Source organism: Lissotriton helveticus, chromosome 7 (assembly GCF_964261635.1).
Source record: "Lissotriton helveticus chromosome 7, aLisHel1.1, whole genome shotgun sequence".
NCBI classification, from domain to species: Eukaryota; Metazoa; Chordata; class Amphibia; order Caudata; family Salamandridae; genus Lissotriton; species Lissotriton helveticus.
The window spans coordinates 1,516,953,857-1,516,969,491 of record NC_136068.1 but is presented as its reverse complement, the minus strand read 5'-3'; the positions used below and the strand labels follow the sequence as shown (position 1 = coordinate 1,516,969,491).

Sequence of the window (15,635 nt, the reverse complement as noted above, 5' to 3'; positions counted from 1 at the left end):
AGCCCCGGACGCCCGGGGGACGAAGGCCCGGGACGCATGGAGCCCGTCCTGGGCACTTCTCCATGCCGTCGGCCTGGAGCGCCCCGACACCCAGGGGAGGACCACCCTGGAAACCATGGAGCCCGACCCGGGCACTCTGCCATGCCGTCAGCCTGGATGGAGCCCCGGACGCCCGGGGGACGAAGGCCCGGGACGCATGGAGCCCGTCCTGGGCACTTTTCCATGCCATCGGCCTGGAGCGCCCCAACACCCAGGGGGAGACCACCCTGAAAACCATGGAGCCCGACCCGGGCACTCTGCCATGCCGTCAGCCTGGATGGAGCCCCGGACGCCTGGGGGATGAAGGCCCGGGACGCATGGAGCCCTTCCTGGGCACTTTTCCATGCCATCGGCCTGGAGTGCCCCGACACCCAGGGGGAGACCACCCTGAAAACCATGGAGCCCGACCCGGGCACTCTGCCATGCCGTCAGCCTGGATGGAGCCCCGGACGCCCGGGGGACGAAGGTCCGGGACGCATGGAGCCCGTCCCGGGCACTTTTCCATGCCATCGGCCTGGAGCGCCCAGACACCCAGGGGGAGACCACCCTGAAAACCATGGAGCCCGACCCGGGCACTCGGCCATGCCGTCAGCCTGGATGGAGCCCCGGACGCCCGGGGGACGAAGGCCCGGGACACATGGAGCCTGTCCCGGGCCCTCTGCCATGCCGTTGGCCTGAATGGAGCCCCGGACGCCCGGGGGACGACTGCCCAAGAGCCATGGAGCCCGTCCTGGGCAATTTGACATGTAGTTGGCCTGGAGGAAGGAAGCCCCGGGTGGCCTAGGGAGGTGTTGCCCAGGCATAGCCTATCTGGTCCCCATGGCAGAGCACCACCAGCCTTGGAGGGGTGTCTGGGCGTACCCTGCCCCTAGTAATCCGGAGGGAAATTACCCCCCTTTCTTGTAATCTGTGCACGTAAGGTGACAGAGGGGACCCAAGGCGTGAAAGAACCCGACCTCATGGAGCCCTCGCTGGGATCCGGGAGGTGAATGGCACCTCATCGGGACTTCCAGGGAAGCCCGGCCATCTGGTCGCCCCATTGGAAAGCATTATGTGCGAGCAGATGGCCGAGCGGTACCGTGCGACCAGATGGCCGGGATCGAAAGTGCTTCCCACCCCGAGCCTTCGTGGTAGGGCTCCTGCCTGCCTGCCCACGCAAGGCAGGGCTCAGGGACCCCGGCTGGGCCTCAGGCACGGGGTGGACCACCGGCGCTCTCGGGCCTGGACGCCCGGGGGGTGGACTGCCTGGGACCCATTGGAGCCCGTCTATGGTCGGACTCCCAATTCCGACAAATTCGTACGGACTCCCAATCCCGACAAATTCGTACTGACTCCTAACCTTCCGACACGGATCGGAATCGAGCCCATTCTGACCCAGCAGATTTCAGGTTGACTCACAGATAGGTAGCCGTTCTTATAACCCCTAATGATACAGGCACCGTTTCAGGTTGAAAATTTTAAATTGCTTGGGTTTTAGTCAGGTTTAGTTTATAGCCGAAAAAAGAGCCAAAGTACTCCACCTCTCGTGTAATTTCAACTATAGCATCAACTGGAATAGAAGAAAAGATGGCAATGTCTTCCGCACATGCAGTCAGTTTTAATTCTGGGCCACTGAGATACACTGGAGAAATCCTTACATTTTGCAGCAAATGCCTTATAAAAGGTTCAATATAAAGGGCAAACAGTAAAGGGGATAGTGGACAGCCCTGCCGCGTACCCCTTTGAGTTGCAAAGTGGGCTGATGATAAACCGTTTAGCTTAATTGTTGCCACCGGGTTTTTATACAGTTTCTGGATAGCATAGATGAACCTAGGACTGAGGCCAAATGTTGACATAGTGAGCCATAGGGCTTCTCATGCAACTCGATCAAAGGCCTTTTCGGCATCGAGCATAATCATCGCTATATGTTTATTTAATTTACCGGAGATATCAAAGGCGGTAATGGCTGTGTTGATATACGCCGCCGTATCTCTGCGGGACAAAGCTGTGCTATTGCCCCGAGACTCACAGATGGATAAGATGAGCCAGACGCGAGGCCAAGATTTTGGAAACAATTTTAGCGTCGTCATTGATCAATGATATAGAGCGGTAAGAGCGTCTGTTTTCTACTGGTTTCACCTTCGTAGGGAATACCACAATGTCTGTGATTCTCCAAAATGCAGGGGCATCTTCCCGGTTCATGGTGTCACCAAGTAATTGAGTGAAGACAGGTGCTTGAAGATTTTGTAGAATTCGAGCGGAATGGTGTCTTCACCGACCGCCTTGCCTGAGGGTAGAGATTTAATCGCATCCTCGACCTCACCCAGCTCTATGTCTTTTTGCAGTGGAGCAGACTCCAAAGGGTCAAGGATCGGTAAAGCACTCTCCTGTATATAATCTAGAGCAGTTTATTATAGGGGGTGGTATAAGATAGACCATCTACCCCTTTTATTGATTTAATATGGGATTTGGCCCTCTGAGTAGCCAGAAAAAGGCAAACCCTCTCCCCGTACTCATATTGCAAAGTTTTATAGTTATGATAGTTGGTGGCAATTAGCCCTCTATTAAGCTTAGCTCGTGTTTCTAAAAGCTGGAGGTAGATTGAATTTTCTGCTACGTCTCTTACTGCAATAGCTCTTGCGTGTTGCCGCTCCAAATCTAAGTAAACCAAATGCTCCTGCTCTGCCTTCCGTATTACGCGCCGATTCTATGTTAACATATACTGGAGAGTGGCCCCACTAACATAAGCCTTCATACAGTCCCTCACTGTTGAGGTTGAAGCAGGGCCCCTATTATTACTCCCCAGGTGTTCTTTGAATATATGCCTGGAACTCTGAGCTGTTAAGTAAGTGTTTTGGAAATGAGAAAGCCCAGGAAAGCCCAGAAAAGTTCTCTATCCCCCAACTGAGTCTACAAAGGTAACATAACTGGATTGTGATCACATGTAATTTTGGGGTAAACCTATATGCGTGCCTTTTCCAACAAGATTCTCTTAGTAAAGATCATGTAAATTTGAGAGTACTGTTTATGTGGGGATGAGTATTATGTACAGCCTGGCAACGTTGGATATAGTCTCCTCCAAGCGTCATCCAGTTGGTGTATGTGAAGAAGTTCAAGAATAGCGCTGCCCTAGTCCTGACCATTGTAGCCCAAGTTTTGGTATTAGTAGTGTCAATCTTATTATCCATAATGCAGTTTGACTCCCCAATAACTATCAAATCCCCGGCCCACCCCAGTAGCTCTGAACTTAAATAGTGGCAAACGTTGTGGTAGTCAGTATTAGGGCCATATACCACACAAATTGTGGTCTTACACCCTGAAATCAGTAACTGAGCAATTGCCCATCTCCCCTTAGAATCAGCTAGAGTGCATTAAACTGTAGCAGTAAGGTTCCTAGATTTCAACATAGCGACCCCTCAAATAGAGATCGCCTATGCGGTGCAAAGAAGTGTATTGAATCCAAGTTGTTTTAGCTGAGATCTATCCTTGTATGCAAGGTGACTCTCAGTAAGGCCCAATAAGTGAGGTTTGAACACATGGAGTTCCTCTCCAACTTGTCGATGCTTCCTGGCCTGGTTCAGCCCCGCGACGTTCCAATACATATATTTTAAGTCAGGTTGTCTTCCCCCTTATTCCATCGTCTTCCCCCTTTTGTTCTACCATCGAGTTTCTAGCTAATACATGCTATTTAGCACCCTCCCTACCCAGCACCCCCACCCCATCGCTGTAGCCGATTGACAACGAGCTATCTTCCGATGCCAATCCCCGCCTATCCTTGCTAAACCCCCCCAGTATCTACAGAAAGAAATCATCCCTTTTCCCCTGCTGTCGTTGACTGACAGCCTTGAGAGAACACCATCCCTGCCCCCCAGACTCCTGAAGCCCCCTGCCATAGCCCTCTTCCCCCACCTATATATATGAAAAGTGTCCAAAAAAAGAATAATGAGAAATAGACATCTCCATGTCTCCTATGACATGCCTCCTTCTCTTCTAAGATCGACTACTGGTATCAGACTGCCACTTTGCAAGTGTTTTTTGGCATCTAGTTCAGTATAGAAAAAATGTGAGTGTTCATCTTTAGTAACCTTAAGACGGGCTGGTTCCTGCAAGAAGACTTGTGTGCAGACTGCCTTGAAGGGATCCATTAACTGACGCAACTTCCAACATTTATCCATTGTGGACTTACACTAATCAGTAGGGGCAAACATAGAAATTGAGTCCCACTTGACTGAAGTGGAGGGGCGAGCTTTCACATAGATTGCTTGGCGCAACAATAAATTGCCCAGATGCACCTATATAGGCCATGAAAAAGATTACTTGCTTTGATTCCCTTAAGAGAGAACCAGAGGCAGTTGATGCGCCTGCTGTACCTGTGTATCCATATCCCAGTCCGCCAAATCTGGAAATGCTTGCTGGAAGAAGCTGACGATATAGGCCTCTGGGTCGGAGCCTTCCCTCCCTTCTGGTATGTCGAAGATCCTCAGATTCTACCAGCGTTGACAGTTACCGAGGTCCTCAATTTTTGCCTGCAGGAATGCTAGCTGAGTCTCTTGAGTTTTGGTCACTCGCACAGTGAAAGTGTTAGCCACTTCCACTGCTGCAACGCCTTCTTATAAATCTGTGACTTCTGAAGATAGAAACTTTGATAGTGCAAGATAGTGCAACTTTGGTGTTGATGTCCATCAATGCTTGTTTAATCTCTCTGCTGTCTGTTTTGTCTTGCGACTAATATTCTTGGGGCTCTGCTCTCTGAGTGACAACCGCCTGCAGGATTGTAGACAATGAAGGTTCCTCATAATCAGCCGGGTGCAGTCCTTTCGTGCAGTCTACCAGTTCTGTTGGTGCCGGACATGAAGATAAAAACTAGATGAAATATTAGCTCTGCCAGAATTCACGTCCGAGTTGGCCAGTTAAGCTAGTGGAGTGACAGGATTAGAGCAGGGGTGAGATGATAATAAAGGATCTTGAACTTCAGATGCTGCAGACTCCATATTGCCAGAAATAGACAGTTGAGAGATGATTGCTTTGACATTCCCCTTTCAAGCCACCCATTTACGCAAAGGGCTGAAGCCTGGGCCGTCCTTTGTGCTACTTGAGGCAGAGTCCTTGAGTCTCCCCACTGAGGCAGTAACCAGAGATTTAATGCCACCACGACCCTTGCCTCCCTTAGCCACTCTATCAGTTTTAGGTTCTTTTGCCTTGGTGCCTTCACCCCCCCCCGTCCTCTCCCCCACTGGGGTACAGATTTTCGAGCACTGGACTCAGTTGCCTCATTGGTCAGGTCTGTGGATTCAGATTGCTGAGCCGTGGGCTCCGCCTGGGCACAAGTCTGTATATCTATAATAGAATGGATAGAATCAGGACGGCTAATGCCTAAAGCAGTATCAGTCTGAAAGTCAGCAGTACCTGAACTGAATTGTTGCCGGTGCCCTGGGTCAAGTGAATTGTCAATTTAAGAATAACGTAACAAAAGTCCTGACTGCTCATGCAGGGTTGTATTTGTAATTGCAATTGTGGCTGTATTTGTATAAGTGTGCCAGGTATACTGGTAAGTGTTCCAGATAGTCTAGGAGAGACAGCTTCAGTATCACAGCAGACCGTTTTTCCTGGACAGACCCCCAGCGGTCGGCGTCCAACTTCTTAGAGGGACAAGTGGCGTTCAGCCACACGAGATCGAGCAATAACAGGTCTGTGATGCCCTTAGATGTCCGGGGCTGCACGCGCGCTACACTGAACGGATCAGCGTGTGTCTACCCTTCGCCGACAGGTGCGGGTAACCCGCTGAACCCCGTTCGTGATAGGGATTGGGGATTGCAATTATTTCCCATTAACGAGGAATTCCCAGTAAGTGCGGGTCATAAGCTCGCATTGATTAAGTCCCTGCCCTTTGTACACACCGCCCGTCGCTACTACCGATTGGATGGTTTAGTGAGGTCCTCGGATCGGCCCCGCCGGGGTCGGCAACGGCCCTGGCGGAGCGCCGAGAAGACGATCAAACTTGACTATCTAGAGGAAGTAAAAGTCGTAACAAGGTTTCCGTAGGTGAACCTGCGGAAGGATCATTAACGGCGGAGCGGCCCGAGCGACCGACGGCGCCAGCCCGAAGCCCTCGGCCGCCTCCTGCAGGCAAGCACCCTAGGCACAGGGCCCGGCCCAGCCCCGGCGTGCCCCCGGCCTGGCGGAGCCGTCCGCGGCCACATCGGGGCGCTGGGGTTTTAGGACTGGGACATCGGCGGGCCTCTTCCCCCCGGGGGAAGGAGGGCCCGACCGACGCGCGCACGAGGGACCTGTTCCTCTGCGAGGCAGAACCCAATTTCACCCGGCACGGACACCGAACTGGCAGTGCATCCCCGGGCTGGTACCGTAACCATCCCCGCGAAAGGCCCTGGCGGCGGCTGGGCCCTCCCAGTGCCCGAGTCCCCGGTCCCGACCGGGGTCCGGGCGGCCGAGGAGGCGCCCTTCCCGCGCGGCAGGGTGGCCCGGAAAAGAAGGGGCCGAGGGCCTGCGAGGGGACCCCGGCTCCTCTCGGTGGGAGGCATGCTGGATAAGGGGGGAACCGCCTGGCTCTTCCCTTCCGGCGCCTCCGACCCGGGCAAAGGGTGGGGCGGGCCGATGGCCAGCCCGCGGGCACGGCTCGGGGCCGCCCGGCGGCGGACGGCCAACGTGCAGGTGGAGCAACCCTCCCTCGTTGCCAGGTACCCGGTTCGACCCGGTCCCGTGCGGCTGGGCCGAGGGGTTGGAAAAGACTCGCGCGGTCCCTCCCGGTTACCCCGGGAGGGACCGGCGGCCGCGGGGCAGCCTGCTCCCGTCGCACCGGGAGCCCCCTTTCCTCTCCCGCCCGCCGGGCGGGTGTGGTGGGACTCCCGGGCCGAACGCCCGGCAATGGTTTTTTTCACCCAACGGTGCAGTCTGACTCCCAGAGGGGAAGCCTTGAACGGGGCGCCCGGGCCACAGACGGCGTCACCTTCCTCCCGCCTCTCCTGCTCCGGCAGGTGGGCGAACATTTTGGAAAAGTTGCCTGTGACTCTTGGCGGTGGATCACTCGGCTCGCGCGTCGATGAAGAACGCAGCTAGCTGCGAGAATTAGTGTGAATTGCAGGACACATTGATCATCGACACTTCGAACGCACCTTGCGGCCCCGGGTTCCTCCCGGGGCTACGCCTGTCTGAGGGTCACTCAATCGTCAATCGCCCCGGGGCTTCCCTGGGACGCGGCTGGGGCCTTAGCAGGGTTAGCTCCGCTTCCCCTTCGTCCCCCCACAAGTTCAGACCCCCCGATCGCTCGTGACAGGGTCCCTCTCCGGGTCCTGCTGCGGAGGTACGCCGCCGGCGCGCCTGGCCCCCGAGAAAGGGGCCCGGCGACCGGTTCGCCCCGGGACCCGTCCCGGGGCGCCTGGCTGCGTGCCGCGCGAGGCTGTCTGTGGTGTCCCACCGGCTGCCCGCGCGTGCGCGCCTTGGGCACCCGCCTCCGCGGCCGGCCTCCCGGGGAGGGCGAAACCCCTTCCGGATCTGATCCGTGGGAAAGAGGGCGCGCGGTCTGCCGAGTTGGTGCCGGGTCCCCCTGCTCCGGGTCCCGGCCTCCCCCCGGCAAACCCCCCTTTGACGCTCCGGCGTCATGCTTCCGACTACGACCTCAGATCAGACGTGGCGACCCGCTGAATTTAAGCATATTACTAAGCGGAGGAAAAGAAACTAACCAGGATTCCCCCAGTAACGGCGAGTGAAGAGGGAAGAGCCCAGCGCCGTATCCCCGCCCGGCGGCAGGCGTGGGAAATGTGGCGTACAGAAGACCGACTCCCCGGCGTCGCTCAGGGGGCCCAAGTTCTTCTGATCGACGGTGTTAGGCCGGTAGCGGCCCCCGGCGCGCCGGGATCGGGTCTTCTCGGAGTCGGGTTGCTTGGGAATGCAGCCCAAAGCGGGTGGTAAACTCCATCTAAGGCTAAATACGGGCGCGAGACCGATAGCCAACAACGACCTGATTCTGGGTCAGGGTTTCGTAAGTAGCAGAGCAGCTACTTCGCTGTGATCTATTGAAAGTCATCCTCTGAGCCAAGCTTTTGTCTCTCCCTCCGGGCGCATGGGTGCCCGCGCAGGCCTTCCTCCACCACACCCAGGGGTGGGGTCCCTCTGCCGCCGGGCCCGCGGGAGGGACGCGGAGGGGGTAGCGCGGGCCCGCGGGAGGCTGCCTCCACCACGTGCCCTTCGGCACGGGGGCCTCCCCCTCCCGTCCCTGCCCCACCGGGGAGCGGGGATGGGGGCCACACCTTCCCTTGCAGGTCGGCAGGGTGACCAGATGCCTGGGCCTGGGCCTGGGCCTGGTGCTCACGAGCATGCCGGGCAGGGAGGTGAGCAGCAGCCACCCAGAGGAAGGAGCCTCCAGAGCGGCAGGCCTCGGGGCACCTAGCCACCCTCACCGGACTGCTGGGGCAACTGGGTAGGGCACCCTTGTAGGCCATCCGGACGCAGGGTCGTCCCGGGCCATCTGGTCGCCCCGGCTGCGCGACCAGATGACCCTGCGGGCAGGGCGACCAGATGGCCCTATGGGCTGGGGCGACCAGATGGCCCTGCGGGCCAGGCGACCAGATGGCCCTGCGGGATGGGTGACCAGATGACCCTGCGGGCTGGCGGCCGGGCTAACTCTAACTTTTGTCCTTCCCCAAAGTTCTGTAAGCCCCCACTACGTGGGGGCTTAATAGTCGAGGAAAATGGGCTCTCCGGGCAGGCCTCCTTGGGTCCGGGCGCTGGGGACAGGGCTCCACCGGGGCCCGGGGAGGCTCTCCCCAGCCTGGCTAGGGTTCGGAAGGTGGGACCGGTCCCGGGGCTTGAGCTCCGGCCGGCCAGCCCCGGGGTGCGCGAGCCCCCCGTCCCGCAGGCCATCAGAGGGTCCGGGCGCTGGTGACGGTGCTCCACCGGTTCCCGGGGAGGCTCTCCCCAGCCTGGCTAGGGTTCGGAAGGTGGGACCGGGCCCGGGGCTTGAGCTCCGGTCGGCCGGCCCCAGGGTGCGCAAGCCCCCCGTCCCGCAGGCCATCAGAGGGTCCGGGCGCTGGGGACGGGGCTCCACCGGGGCCCGGGGAGGCTCTCCCCAGCCTGGCTAGGGTTCGGAAGGTGGGACCGTGCCCGGGGCTTGAGCTCCGGCCGGCCAGCCCCGGGGTGCGCGAGCCCCCCATCCCGCAGGCCATCAGAGGGTCCGGGCGCTGGGGACGGGGCTCCACCGGTTCCCGGGGAGGCTCTCCCCAGCCTGACTAGGGTTTTGGAAGGTGGGACCGGGCCCGGGGTTTGAGCTGCGGCCGGCCGGCCCCGGGGTGCGCAAGCCCCCCGTCCCGCAGGCCATCAGAGGGTCCGGGCGCTGGGGACGGGGCTCCACCGGGGCCCGGGGAGGCTCTCCCCAACCTGGCTAGGGTTCGGAAGGTGGGACCGGACCCGGGGCTTGAGCTCCGGCCGGCCGGCCCCGGGGTGCGCAAGCCCCCCGTCCCGCAGGCCACCAGAGGGTCCGGGCGCTGGGGACGGGGCTCCACCGGGGCCCGGGGAGGCTCTCCCCAGCCTGGCTAGGGTTCGGAAGGTGGGACCGGACCCGGGGCTTGAGCTCCGGCCGGCCGGCCCCGGGGTGCGCAAGCCCCCCGTCCCGCAGGCCACCAGAGGGTCCGGGCGCTGGAGACGGGGCTCCGCCGGGGCCCGGGGAGGCTCTCCCCAGCCTGGCTAGGGTTCGGAAGGTGGGACCGGGCCCGGGGCTTGAACTCCATCTGGCAGGCCCCGAGGGTGCTGGAGCCCCCTATCCTGCAAGCCAGCCGAGGGTCTGGGCGCTAGGGTCCCTCTGGGCCTGGGGAGGCATTCCCCGGCCTGGCTAGGGTTCGGAAGCAGGGACCGGGCCTGGGGCTTGAACTCTGTCCGGCAGGTCCCGTGGTGCTGGAGCCCCCGTCCTGCAAGCCAGCCGAGGTTCCGGGCGCTGGGGTCCATCGGGGCCTGCAGAGGCTCTCCCTGGCCTGGGTAGGGTTTGGAAGCTAAGCCCCAAGCCCGCCAAGAGCAGGACGCCGTTTAGGCCCCGGTCGAGCGGGCGAGTGGATTTGTCGAGCCCTGGCCCCAGCCAAACAGGTTCAGAGCCTCCCCGTGCCAGACTGACGCACCTGAGGGCCCACTGGAGGCCATGCCCGGGCCACGGCAGCGCATGGGCAGCATATCCCCAGACCTGGTGACCTGGCAGACTGGGAACTGCTGTTACCCTGGCCCTGCCAAGCCCCAGTTCTCTCCCAGGGCTCAACAAATATGACGACCAGATGGCAGGGCTTCCCTGGAAGTCCCTATGAGGTGCCATTCGCCGCCCGGATCCCAGCGAGGGCTCCAGGAGGTCGGGTACTTTCACACCTTCGGTCCCCTCTGTCACCTCGCGTGCACAGATTACAAGAAAGGGGGGTAATTTTCCTCCGGATTACTAGGGACAGGGTACGCCCAGACACCCCTCCAAGGCTGGTGGTTCTCTGCCAGGGGGACCAGATGGGCTATGCCTGGGTAACACCTCCCAAGGCCACCCGGGTCTTCCTTCCTCCAGGCCAACGGCATGTCAAATTGGCCAGGACGGGCTCCATGGCTCTTGGGCAGTCGTCCCCCGGGCGTCCGGGGCTCCATCCAGGCTGACGGCATGGCAGAGTGCCCGGGACGGGCTCCATGCGTCCGGGGCATTCGACCCCCGGGCGTCCGGGGCTCCATCCAGGCTGACGGCATGGCAGAGTGCCCGGGTCGGGCTCCATGGTTTTCACGGTGGTCCTCCCCTGGGTGTCGGGGGGGGGCTCCAGGCCGACGGCATGGAAAAGTGCCCAGGACGGGCTCCATGCGCCCCGGGCATTCGTCCCGGACGGGGACGGGGTCGGGAGAGTCCAGGCGGCTTCACTTCCATGCCCGGCCATCTGATCACCCAGATTCCCTCGGCCATCTGGTCGCCCGGATCCCCTCGGGCATCTGGTCGCCCGCAACGCTTTCCTATGGGGCGACCAGTTGGCCGAACTTCCCTGGAAGTCCCGATGAGGTGCCATTCGCCTCCCGGATCCAAGCGAGGGCTCCATGAGGTCGCGTTCTTTCACGCCTTGGGGCCCCTCTGTCACCTCGCGTGCACAGATTACAAGAAAGGGGGGTAATTTCCCTCCGGATTACTAGGGAGAAGGGTACGCCCGGACTCCCCTCCAAGGCTGGTGGTTCTCTGCCATGGGGACCAGATGGGCTATGCCTGGGCAACACCTCCCTTGGGCCACCCGGGGCTTCCTTCCTCCAGGCCAACGGTATGTCAAATTGCCCAGGGCGGGGCTCCATGGCTCTTGGGCAGTCGTCCCCCGGGCGTCCGGGGCTCCATCCAGGCCGACGGCATGGCAGAGTGCCCGGGACGGGCTCCATGCGTCCTGGGCATTCGACCCCCGGGCGTCCGGGGCTCCATCCAGGCTGGCGGCATGGCAGAGTGACCGGGTCGGGCTCCATGGTTTTCAGGGTGGTCCTCCCCTGTGTGTCGGGGCGCTCCAGGCCGACGGCATGGAAAAGTGCCCGGGACGGGCTCCATGCATCCCGGGCCTTCGTGCCCCGGGCGTCCTGGGCTCCATCCAGGCTGACGGCATGGCAGAGTGCCCGGGTCGGGCTCCATGGTTTTCTGGGTGGTCCTCCCCTGGGTGACGGGGCGCTCCAGGCCGATGGCATGGAAAAGTGCCCAGGAAGGGCTCCATGCGTCCCGGGCCTTCGTCCCCCGGGCGTCCGGGGCTCCATCCAGGCCGAGGGCATGGCAGAGTGCCCGGGACGGGCTCCATGCGTCCCGGGCATTCGTCCCCCAGGCGCCCGGGGCTCCATCCAGGCCAACTGCATGTCAAAGTGCCCAGGACGGGCTCCATGGCTCTTGGGCAGTCGTCCACCGGGCGCCCAGGGCTCCATCCAGCCCGATGGCATAGAAAAGTGCCCGGGACGGGCTCCATACGTTCCCGGGCAGTCCTCCCCCGGGCGTCCGGGGCACCCATCTCCAGGAGGCCAACAGCATGGCAAAGTACCCGGGACGGGCTCCATGGGTCCCGGGCATTCCTCCCCCGGGCGTCCGGGGCTTCCATCTCCAGGCCAACGGCAGGTCAAAGTGCCCAGGACGGGCTCCACGGGTCCCTGGCAGTCCTCCCCCCGGGCGTCCGGGGCTCCCTTCCCCAGGCCAACGGCATGTCAAAGTGCCCAGGATGGGCTCCACGGGCCCCGGGCGTCCGGGGCTCCCTTCCCCGGGCCAACGGCATGCCAGAGTACCCAGGACGGGCTTCACGAGTCCCGGGCGTCCGGGGCTCCCTTCCCGGGGACAACGGCTTGTCAGAGTGCCCAGGACGGGCTCCACGGGTCCCGGGCATCTGGGACTCCCTTCCCCGGGCCAACGGCATGCCGGAGTACCCAGGACGGGCTCCACGGGTCCCGGGCGTCCGGGGCTCCCTTCCCCGGGCCAACGGCTTGTCAGAGTACTCAGGACGGGCTCCACGGTTCCCGGGCGTCTGGGGTTCCCTTCCCCGGGTCAGCGGCATGTCAGAGTGCCCAGGACAAGTTCCACGGGTCCCGGGCAGTCCTCCCCCGGGCGTCCGGGGCTCCCTTCCCCGGGCCGACGGCAGGTCAGAGTGCCCAGGACGGGCTCCACGTGTCCCGGGCAGTCCTCCCCCCGGGCGTCCGGCGCTCCCTTCTCCAGGCCGATGGCAGGTCAGAGTGACCAGGACGGGCTCCACGGGTCCCGGGCAGTCCTCTCCCGGGCGTACGTGGTTGTCCGACAGATTCGGGCGGATGTGCTTTTACGAACCGGATCGGAATCGGCCCAAATAATAATAATAATAATCCACATTTGTAAAGCGCACAATCACCCGTAAGGGTCTCTAGGCGCTAGGGGCCGTCGGGAAGATTAAGCAAGCTATTGCCCAGAGTCACATGGTGCTGGGCTAATCTGCCGCCGGTGCCGGGGATCGAACCGTGATCCCCAGATTCCGGAGTCAGCCGCCCTAGCCGCGGCGCCAGCTATTGCCCAGAGTCACATGGTGCTGGGCTAATCTGCCGCCGGTGTCACGACCGTGTATCCTCAGGATCAGGGCGATGCTATATAGGGGTCCACCTCCAGACTACCCTATCCTCTGAAAACAAAATCAACAGAGAATAAGGAAATCAGGTGAGGGAAAAAAGACCAGGAAGGGACTGGGGTGGGACAGGAGGCTGTAAAGAGAGAAGAGACAAGAAAACAAATCTTTCATTAGTACATAACACTACTAACTACTCTCAGTATATCTCGCTAGGACACCACCTACCACGGGCACTAGCTATACTTTCTTCTCCCTCCCGGTAGGTAGTGTGGCAGCCCTCTTCCGTTTCAAAGCACCACTCTAGAAGGCAATGAACAAGGTCAGCTTTCAGTAAACCTCCTCACACCCCAAAACACTCCTCCAATGCGGTTTTCACACTCACACACCTTCCAGCCTTCCTGGGTCAACACCAAAATGATAATCCCTATAACCCTACGTGAATCCAAATACAAAAATTAGAGTGCTCCAAAATAAATGACGACTTGAATAGTCTGTACAGTCTCTCATGTGAAACACAGCTAAGCACAGTCTTGAGTTCACTATTCCACAATCCGGTTCTACTGATAAAGTTCCAAGAGTCAAAGAAAAACGCTATCGCCCAGATCGCAGCAAACAAGTTCCAAATGCTTTGTGCGTCTTATCATAGACGCTCTCGCGCTCACCAGTTCCTATTATGTACACGTGAGAAGTTGGCCTGATATGCAGTGCTCACTATTCTAGTGATCACTATGTATCAGTCCAAACAACCCTTATTGATGATTGGTTGTAAGTCAACCTTATAGACCAGCTATCCTAGTAGCATGGGTACGAGCAGTCTAAGGCTAAGACTCTAGAGGGCGTGTTAAGCCAGCTGTTTTACCATCACATTACCCCTTGAACACCAAGTGAAAGGACACCACACAAGTTGTTATGAAAATAAACAGATATTTATTTATAACAAGACTACCCTGAACTCTTTATGAGTCAGGGAGCTAAGCACACAACAAAACTCTTACGAAAATACTTTAAGTCGCACAATTTACACAAATGCCCGAGGGGCACGAAAAACCATATATTACAAAAGTGGAATGCGAATTACTAGCAGGTAAGTAACTATTCTCATAGACTTTAGAAACGCTAGGCCTACAATACTAAACCCTTAGATTAGTAGCAGGAGGACTGTGGACGTCGTGTGCAGAGTGGGAACTCTCACGCGTAAGGCGGGAAAAAGTCTATGGAAGCTAGTAAAGACAAAGTTACTGTTCTCGGGCGAACCCGACTAGGTGGGTCGAAAACGGGAGTGGATCCGAACACTTAGGGTGTTGGACTATGCTGGAGCACCGGAGTACTCAGGTTACCTAGCCCAGGGGCTGCGGCTGCATAGGGTTGAAGTTGCGTTGGAAACCCTCGTTGAAGATCCAGGAGCCTGAAGAAAGAAGTTGCTGGCAGGCGACCAGTGAAGAAGTTCGTGGTGATCCAAGCCTGGATCAGGAAAGAAGAAACCTGTAAGCAGAGGGGACCAAGTTCTGAATCACTAGCCAGTGATTTGAGTGGGCACCAGGATGGCACCGGACGAAGTCACCTCAGCCAGGTGAGTGGGCGCTGCTGGGCTCTGCAGTCTCTCGGACCAGGAGGCGTTGTCGGCGACCAGGATGGAGGTGCGAGCTGTCCCACGAAGGTTCTTGCTGTCGACGTCGCTGGACCCAGGATTGGGCAACAAGTCTTGGCAACTGCAAGGCCCACGCGGTGGACCTAAAATGGCGTCTTGAGTGGACCAGGAGGGGCCAGGGTGCTCCTATGTTGGAGGGGAGCAAGGGCTAGTCTGGAGCAACCAGACCAGCAGTTGTTGTCGTCGTGGAGCGTCTTGAAGGGGTCACTAGCCAACGGGCAAGCGACCTGGACAACGCGGTTGGCAGCAAAGAGCAGAAGGGCCCCACGCAGATCTCGTGGATGCAGGGGGGCTGAACTTCAGTGCTGGAGCTACTCAGGGTCGGGGCTTCTCTTACCCCAAAGCACTCAGTCGAGGGTCACTCGGGAGTCGTGCTGGACAAGCGTCGTGCAGTTCTGAAGATGGCCGGTCCCTCGAGGTCTCGTCGCACCCACGGATGACAGCTGGGCTGATGATGTAGGTTGAGGTCAGAGGTGCCAGGGAAGCCGGTTCTCGTCGTGCTGGAGCAGTCTTGATCCGAAGGAGAGACTGGCAACAAACCGCGATGCTTGGTTGGTGCCTGCTGCTGCAGGGTGACTACTCCTTAGTCACAAGGGAGAATCTTGGGAAGAAGTCTTGAGTTCCTTTCGTGGAAAGTAGTTTCAGGATTCAAAGATGATCTGCTTTGGAAGGGGGCCAGTTCCTACCTTTATCCTGCAAAAAGGGGCTGGCATGCGACTAAGTCCTGCCCTATGGGTGGGACTAGGAGGAGGGTGGTTACACCCCTCTCCTTTGGTGGGCTTTCCCCAGATCAGGGGCTGGAGTGCCCCTGGAACTGGTTCCAGCCGGCCTATGCACAGTGAGCACCGGGGTGCCACTTGCAGTCACCTTCCTCTAAAGTCCTGCCTACCTAGGATACACAAAATCCTGTCTGG

At 59.3% G+C, this 15,635-nt stretch overlaps 1 non-coding gene across 1 annotated transcript; it reads left to right on the top strand.

Annotated features, from left to right (window-relative positions):
* The first annotated feature begins 7,040 nt into the window (after nucleotides 1-7,040).
* Nucleotides 7,041-7,194, top strand: LOC144771100 (5.8S ribosomal RNA). Its single transcript, XR_013599101.1, has one exon. It is a non-coding gene; the product is annotated as a 5.8S ribosomal RNA (ribosomal RNA).
* The last annotated feature ends 8,441 nt before the right edge of the window (nucleotides 7,195-15,635 follow it).